This window comes from Chanodichthys erythropterus, chromosome 1 (genome assembly GCF_024489055.1).
Source record: "Chanodichthys erythropterus isolate Z2021 chromosome 1, ASM2448905v1, whole genome shotgun sequence".
In the NCBI taxonomy this organism is placed as follows: Eukaryota; Metazoa; Chordata; class Actinopteri; order Cypriniformes; family Xenocyprididae; genus Chanodichthys; species Chanodichthys erythropterus.
Window position 1 is genome coordinate 11,537,925 of NC_090221.1, and position 7,620 is coordinate 11,545,544.

Here is a 7,620-nt window from a genome sequence, read left to right on the forward strand (position 1 = left end):
AAATAACATTGCTATAAGATCGGGACAGACTGGACCACACATCACTGAACAATCTGCCGGCTGAACTCCTTTAAAAAAAAAAAAAAAAAAATGTGATAGGTCATGACGGTCCAGTATTAAGCTCATCAGCATCTCATATGAATAATGAATTACTTATTATAATTATAGTGTCATACTGTGCAAACAAAACATTTTTATCAGACTCACAGTAGGCGCATATTAAAAGTAATCGCGACATCGAGTGTCATTTTGCAAACAAAGAAAGCTCACAGCATCAAATTACTGTATAAAACCACTATACAATAAATAAAGAGTGGAAAGAGGATTAAGGGAAATGTCTTGTGCTCATTATACAATGTAACTGCTGTCTCGCGTGGATATTAAATTATAATTTAAAGAGCAATTCTCTTTCTCGGGAATATTTACATTGTCACTATTGTTAGGCATTGTCTGTTGTCCATCATTAGCTGCACTGAAGCATGTAGCGGATAAAAGACCTCTATAGCACAGTCAATCTCATTTATAGAAGAGCAATGAAAAAGAGAGGTATTCTACAGAGACAGGCGTGTGTGTGTGTGTGTGTGTGTGTGTGTGTGTGTGTGTGTGTGTGTGTGTGTGTGTGTGTGTGTGTGTGTGTGTGTGTGTGTGTGTGTGTGTGTTTCTGTCCATGAAATTCATGTCACAGCGCGTACAGATCAGAATTTGTGAACATTTACTTTGGGTACAGCGTGGTTAGAACAACACGAGCGTGATGTTTAACATGAATGCTCTCATATAGTGATGATTAATGAGGCAGACAGAACAAGGGTGGAGGGAAATGTAAAATTGAATGCTACTATTACAGTTATTCAAAATAAGTTTTTCTGCTGAATGAAAAGTAAAACGCCTAGTTTGAGAGCGTCTACATTAAAAAAAACTAACGTTTGTCTAAAATCCACAGAACATAAATCAGGTGTACACATTCCTGATTCTCTTAGTGAAGAGCCCTCAATCTAACCAGGCCTAAATTATTCATTCCTAGCAACATGACGGTCTGTGGTCCCAATACACATCTCAATAAACACTGTGAGCGGGGGGCCCACGGGAGCAATACAGAGCAGATCCAGAGAGGAACCCTACAGTCGGCCTAAACACAGCCAGGAAAGCTGTTCGCTCTATTCTCTAGAAGACTGCATAAAGGTAAGGCATTTTAATGCGCATTATCAGCAGAAAACTAAAAACATGTCCTTGCATGACGAAGAGAAGCTCCAAAAGTTTGATTACTACTCGAGTTTTCTAAAAGGCTTCCCTGCACAGTGTTGTCTTGCCGTGTTCTTGGTTGTTTTACGCGCCAACAGAAATAAAAGCTACTTTAGTAGTTTCTTTTGGGAAAATGTTGTGAAAATGTTTAATTGGATATTCCCTGACGCGGAATATTTCTTCTATTGCGGCTTGAATTCAAAAAGTCCATGCAGCAATTAGGCTATGTTAATTTGTTAAATTCCTTTGTAAAAATGCATGTTGTAGCTGAAGTATACGCTACGTTTGAATGTAAAGCAATTTAATATTGATTACTATTTTTCTATTTCCAAAATTACTGTTACCCTTAATGTGTCTGGTCTTTTCGAAAGTAGCCTATTAAAAAATATTTATATAGCGGAACTAAATATAGCCTTCCTCAGCGGCTGCAATACCCAAATATCCTCCCCGATAGTCATATATTGTATGACTACTGTAATAAATAACATTGGTATCACTATAGGCTATCACTTCTGATTTCCATAATAATAGGGGATTTTGGAATTCAAACTGTGCAGTGGTCTTTTATTGGGATTTTTGTTACAGCTTCTACACACACACACACACACACAAAATCTTAGTTATCAAATGGACATTTCATATTGAGTTTGCAGTAAATTTGGGAAACCATATTTAAAATTTTGCAGTAGGCCTTTTTCATTTTGATGAAATACTATGCACCATAACACCAAAACTGTTTTAACTGCCGTCACAAATTTCGTTAAATCCCGTATATACCTTCTGAAATCCAGCAAGATGTAATAATTCTGAAATAGTCAAATCACAACTTAAGGTTATTGTCTACCAGTAATAAGTGTGAATGGACTGATCTAATGAAAAGTTTGATAACATTGGATATAGCGTTAATATATTAAGTAATACGTAAAATCTGTTTAGTAAAATTAAAAATAGCCTACTATATTAGGTTGTAGAGGATAGGCCAAATATATTTTTGCACATTTCCCAAATGCCTTGCCCATAGATTACTGGTCAACAAGTCCGTTTTATTAGATTTGTTGCCATCGTCGCTGCATGAGTATAGTCTATATAGGCCTTATAATGATGAACTGGATGGCGATGTTGTTACCACTTCACCTCAGCGAAAATCACAGATTGTCCAATCAGATGTGAGCGATTTAAGCGCAAGGTCGGGGTGGGATGACCTCACACATTCTCTCGCTTACCTAGTTCTCCATTGAAAAAACAAAACAAAACAACAATGACTAACCTGAAACACATTCAAAATGTAAAGAATGCGACAATTTTCAAATTACTCAATAAAATATTTCCTTTTTTCCCCCACAGTACCACTTTTGGTAACGTCCCATCACGTCAATCATCACAAATTGTCCGTATTTATGTAGAATAACTATATTAGACAGGCAAATTTATCAGCTGACATTTGGCTATTTTGAGATGATTATTGGCACTGTCCAAAAACAGGTGTCCACATGGCTAATTAACGTAAAGGTTATGTATCAGTTCCAAAATCCACTGACTGTCATGTCATTTGATGAACTTTCCATTTACTTTTTTAAGTCACTACAGTACAACATAAGAGTTAATTCTCTACATCTTATTTACAGTCAAATAAACTGCATTATAGGCTTGTGATTGCATTCATTGGCTATTAACCATATTGGGCAACTACAAATATATAACTATCTCTTTTGCACAACAATTACTAAGTCATTTAGGGTTAGGGATACTGTATGCTTCATTCAATAGGTTCTGAAATGCATCTCTCTCTTTTCTATTAAGTAATGCTAATGCACTTGATAAAATGAGCACAGACCAGCTTGTGCTGACCCAAAATGATTCTGTAGATCTTCCAGACACTATATGTGTAGACCCACTGACTGAGTTGAAGGTTTTCTAAAGAGTGAGCAAACATTGGATAGGGTGAGCTTGAATTGTTGGAGAGAATGTATGTGAGGATTATGGGTGTGGAAGTGTGTATGGAAAACCTCACGTGTCATTGCCTTTAGTTAAAGGGCTAGTTCACCCAAAAATTAACATTTTGTCATCATTTACTCTTGGTCCAATCTGTGACTTTCTTTCTTCTGTGGTACAGAGAAGAACATATTTTGAAGAATGTTTCAACTGTTTTTTTGTGTACAATGAAAGGGGTCCTAAAGAACCACACTTACTTTTACTGTATGGGGAGAAAAAAAGAGAAAAGATATATTTTAAAAAAATAAATAAAATCTTCCTTCCTTCCTTTGATAAATAATCCCCTACAGGTTTGGAACAACATGAGGGTAAATAAATGACAGAATTTTCATTTTTGGGTGAACTACCCCTTTAAGTCCAGACTATTATATGGAGAGGAAAAAAAAAAACAAACTCATGATTATATGCTTACTATAAGGCAACTATGTGTCTGTGTCTGTACCTGCATCTGTAAATGTGCCTTTTCTCTCTTTGTGTGCGTATCTTTATTCTTTTTGCTGGCATATTACTAACATGCATGTCTACCCTTTCATCCAATGTTTCATTGGTAAGTGTGTGTCTACCTCTCTTAGGATGTGCCAGAGCTTGTGTGTATCCGTGTATATATCCTATCCCTTGTCATGCTTGAGTGTTGGTTTTTTGTGTATTCGGGTGTGTGTCTGACACGGCCCTGCCTTTGATGAGCTGAGTGTGACGCCGGGACGGCTTCTCTGGCCGCAGGCGTGTGCTAGTGTGGGAGCGTGTGAACGATCAGACATGGAGTAAACTTCCATGACTCAGACACTTCCTGCTTTCTCAACTTATATTAAAAAGAAACATTGCAAATGTTTTGACTTTAAAATGAGGAATTCCACACAGTGAGTACCATGAAATCACAGATGCACGGATGTGTGCGGAATTAACAAAGATAGTATCAGTGAAGAGGCCATGCCTACTGCAACTTTTCTCTATTGTTTTGCAATGGGAAGAGAGTGACGGAGGACTGGTGATGTAATGCGACACTTAAATAAAGCCTATAAGCTGTCCAGACTGCAAGAAGCTTTAATTTTGGATACAGAGTATTTTCCCAAAATAACAGCCGTGATTCTAATAATATTGTAAGGACATAATACATGTTGATAGAATGCACAAGTACTAACGAGTTTAAAAATAAATGTATATATATAGAGAGAGAGAGTATATAAAGTTCAATCTTTAATAACTCGGGAATCTTTAAACAGAAAAAAAGTGGAACAAAAAGATATGGAAATGTAAGATTGAAAAAAAAGGTTAATGACCAAATACCTATTGGCCGTTCTCTCATAAACAATTCAAAAGGAATTACAGTCTTAAAAATATTCTCATGATTTTTTATCAACATTGTTTCTTTTGTCAAATCAACTTAGATAATTAATGTGGTTCAGATAACATCATATTTTGAGTTTCTGTTGATTAAATCAACACCTTCATTGTATTAACTCAAATTTTTAATTTCACTGAACTCAACATTTTAAGGCAACCAGGACACTTACTTTAAGTTAAACCAACTATTCTTTTTTACAGTGTAGTACACACCCTAAAACAGACTAGAGTTCTTCATAGGCCCAAAATATGCACTCTTCTCTATTGTGCTGTCAATTCTGCATTTGCCGTGCAACCTTTTGAAAAGCAGCTGCACACACACACACACACACACACACACACACACAAGTTGTAATGTATAAGAGTTGCAACCGGTGTTGATTTGTGAGTCTGCAGTGCCTAAAGAATTAAGGGAAAGGTAAGAAGAGAATGAATGACAGCATTGTGAAGCTCAGTCTTCACAGTAACAAGAAACTCCAGCTCTCTCAACCTCATCACCTTTCACAAATATGACATCAACAATCACTTAAGCCTTAACACATCAAATGTGAAAAGGACAAGAGCATTAAGCCTCAAGCAAGTCAACCATATCAACACTGTTACTACTCGCTTGCTATAGTATAGTGCTAAAAATGTTGACTGCATTAGAAAATATTAAAAATGTAACTTATTATAAGCAAATCACAGTCTTATGCAGGATGTTTTGCAACCCTGGAAGTTGTACGTTAATACAAAACCGCAGCCTTCATCTGACGTTTTAATTTTTCATAAGGGGGGGGGGGGGGGGCATGTTTGAACCCGCAGGCGGCCTAATAAACCAGTCAAAGCAATCTGCTGTGATTCTTTTTCAAACATCCTCCTCATTACGTGCCACAGTTTGCGCTCTAAAATCCTGCTAATCTCAGTGGAAAGATGACGTGAGCTGATCGACATTAATGGATCAGTAGATGCAGAAGTGCAAGACACACACAGGGCAGAGTTTAGGAGGGAGGAATTTTGCATCCTTCCATCAGCTCTGCTTCATTGCATCTCTGTGATGGCTTGATTAGCTCCAGTATAAAGCTTGCCAAATGACTTTCCAACTTCTCACTACAGCAGGTGCAATTTTCCCTTTGAGATGACATACAGCAGGCCACTGTGACCTGCTGTGATTTCATAACGAATTTTGCCGGGCAATCTACATAGAGAAGAAATAATATAGCTTTCATTTCCAGTCTGATGTTATAAAAGAATGTGAATGTAATGGAGTAACTAATTTAACTATGATAAAGAGTATGGTTGCCTCTTCTAAAAATAGCTACTATCTGTCAACATTTTTAGCAGATGGGAAATTAATTTGTAAACAAAATGTATTGTACTCACAAAAACATCATGAACTGCCCTGCAGCATTCAAAACTCCACCAAACACACCTAACCAAACCCTAAATGCCCTGAAGCACAGTTTCAAACGTTTGTAAAAGTGTAATGCAACGTCCAACAGGGGGCAGTACAACTAATCAAGTTAAGAGTAGAGAGTGTATTTCACTATTGTCTTACACATCGTTGCTCATTTGTTACACAAGGACATTAAATGCACAATTTGTTCAAGCTGTCACAACTTTAGCAGCAAACTAGAGTTGTTTTAAGTAAATTAAATGGTAATCATTGGTAATGTTTTTTTTTTTTAAATGAATAGATGTATCAATATCTATAAATAATGCAGATGATCAGTAATTAAGAAACTTTAGTCATTTTAAAGCGTTTTAAGAATAAAAATGATCAAATAAATGTACAAACAGAAATTGCTGATAATTCACCATAGAACGGTTGTTTCAGTATGTCACCACCAGATGGCGCAGTAAGTAAGAGGAAGAAGACAAAAACTGTACAAATTACTTGTGCAACAATAACAAAATAAGATCAATGTGGTGTTTTTTTTTTTTTTTTTTTTTTTTTTTTTTGTTTGTTTGTTTGATTTTTTCCAACCAAGAGGTAAATAATAATTTCTTAATTATGTTCCAAAATCTATGATATAACACAAGAAACATTTAAAAAAATAATAAATGTAGAAATGTGTACGCATCCATTTATTGATTCAAACTTTGCAATGCTGTGAATATAAATCTTTCACTTTATGTTACAGGTTAATTAAAAGGTTTCAGGTTCACATCCACAAAGATGATTTGTGAACTAAATGTGTAAAATCGCCTAATTACTATGCTTTACACTTATCTCCAGATTGCACATTGAATCTCTTAAATTGTTGATTGTAGTATAATTTCATATCTCTGCCATTACTGTAGTAAATTCACATGTTAAGTGACAAGTAACCATTAATCTTTAAAGATCAACTTGATTAACACATACAACACTGTAACAGCTTTGGCTCAATATCAAACAATGTCTTATTTTAACAACCTACAGGATCTGGCATGTTTGATCCAAATAAGGATTGGATGCATCTGTTAAACCAGTTTTTAAGGCAAAACAAAAAGCTCCACAATATGGTTTGGCTCCATGTATGGATGGTATACTAAAAAAAATGAACTGAGCAATTTAACATTAAACATATTGTCAAGAGTGTTCTACTTTCATAACTGAAATCACTTTCTGTTTACATTATTGATAGAATTTCAAAAGATCAAATGTAAGTAGGCCTACAGTACTTTCACCAGACCAGTGTGATGCATCAATTTGGCCTTTCAGATATGCTCTAATTAGACATTATATGGCCTATACCTTCATAAGAGCAAAAACACGAATGTCAAGAGTAAATAATTGCACGTGTTGACAGATAAATCAATGTCACAATAAAAATATGACATCTGATAATATATCTGGATATAATTGACTAACTTCCTCTCTCTCCACTGTGACTCACATCCTCTCACTTAGCTACACCCTCTGACTTTAATTCACTTGCAGTCTCCCTCCAAGTCTGTTTGCTAAACTTGCTAAACTTCTTCACCCGTCCAGAGCACATGGTGTTCCTATAGTAAATTGTTCTTATAGTTTAATCAATTTTGGTCCTTAGAATCAATACAACTACTCTCCCCAGAGCTGAAATA